The following is a 1,924-nucleotide window of genomic DNA, read 5'->3' as shown; positions in this document are numbered from 1 at the left end:
AGCTCCATAATTCACCCGAATGACCGTTTAAGTATAGTTCATATTCTGCTCGGACCAGGTGTGTTTGCATCCGGTCCAGATGTTTGGATTGTCTTTTACCCATTTGGTATGGTGCTACGTAGCAAGCATCGACACCAATGGAAGAAAACATTATTGATTTCATGGATATATTACAAATAGAAACAGGAGACAAAAAGATTCACAGTTTTCAGAGATTCAGTGATTCAATTAGTTCATTAATTTTGAGATTTTTCAATATTATATATGTTCATTTTTTCCTCGGTACGATAATTTTATATTTTTTATTTATGTTTTTTAAAGGTAATGGACATCTTATTTATTAGAATTAATTATTAGTTTTTGTTGGAATTAATTATTATTATATGTGCAGTGACATAGATTAGAACTTAAGACCTCCCACATATTAGCGTTGTGTTATAGACTTTTGTCTATAATTATATTATTATTATAATTATAATTAATTAATCAATTAAAAAATTTTAAAAAAATTTAGACTTTCAATTAATTATGAATGTAACACATTTCTCTTATCATTGTTGAATTTTTTAACATCAATTATAATTCTTTTAATTTTTTATATTTCAACTATAATGAACAATTTAAAATAAAAAAATATTGATAATGTTAATTAAGATCTTTCATAGTTTTTCAAAGATAGTGAAATATAATTTACCATACTTATTGTGATATTTTCATCAAAAGTGAAACACTTTACATATACTAAAGAGCAATTTAAGGTCTTTGAGAGAATTTTGATTAATATCTTCTATCAAAGTTTACTAAAATAAATGATGAAATAAATTTGAAACAAAATTGATGATATAATGACCTAAAAAACATGTCTTTACATTATGCTTCTAGCTGAATAATATACATAGCTTGTTATCAATTTTTGTTTCTTTTTAATCTATGAAGCTTCAAATACTATTACACAATTACAAATTGTTACGATATTCATATTAGTTGATAAATTTTTACACATTATTACAATATTTATAGATTTGTATTTGCATTACAATTTACTATAAGCACTTATTGATAGTTGTTGAATGACTGTATAGAAGAGTTATTTTATTATAATGATGTATATGATGTGTTTAAAATTATTATTTCTTTAAAACTTTGAATTGTATAGAATATAAGATAAATTTTAGTAAAATTAAAAAGAAAAACTTTGATTTGTTTAGAACAATGGTTTTGAAAACGTTTAACCCCTCTCTCTCTCTCTCTTATACACACATTTATATTTTTCTCAATTAAAAATGTTAAAAATATATTTTTAAAAATCAAATAAAATATTCAAAATATTAGATACTCTTCTGATTAGTGGCAACAATCTTTAATGTAAACATTTTTCATTTTGAAAAAAAATTGATGTTCATTTACATGTTAGAAAAACTAAATAGAAATAGACTAAATATAATTATAATTAAAATCGTGAAAATTACAGAGAGGAAATGGAAGTAAGAATGAAGCAAATCAAGAGTCTCGTATCACTTCCTCATGTCTCTTATGCCTCTTAGACTCACATAAATATGCCATGATGAAAATCATGAGATTATGAAAATAGACGCCTCGAGAAGATATCTCTCGACTTATTTTATATATATATAAAAGCTAGTTTTCAATATAAATCTATTGAAAGTAATTTTTTTAATTGATTAATATTAATATTATATGTTATATATTGATACTATATTAAATATATAATGTGTAATAATTCAAATTAGTTAGTCATGAAGATTGGACACAACAATACAATTTTATCTAATAAAAAATAGACAAAGTGGAATATCATTTTATATTTATATTAATTTGATTCAATTTTTATTTTTTATTTTTTGATCAGTAAACGACCAAGGCCTTGATAATTTTATTAATAAAAAATTATTTACAATAGCGT

This window comes from Cupressus sempervirens, chromosome 4 (genome assembly GCF_028749045.1).
Source record: "Cupressus sempervirens isolate cs-2001-9-10 chromosome 4, ASM2874904v1, whole genome shotgun sequence".
Classification (NCBI taxonomy): Eukaryota; Viridiplantae; Streptophyta; class Pinopsida; order Cupressales; family Cupressaceae; genus Cupressus; species Cupressus sempervirens.
This window is presented reverse-complemented; position numbering follows the sequence as displayed.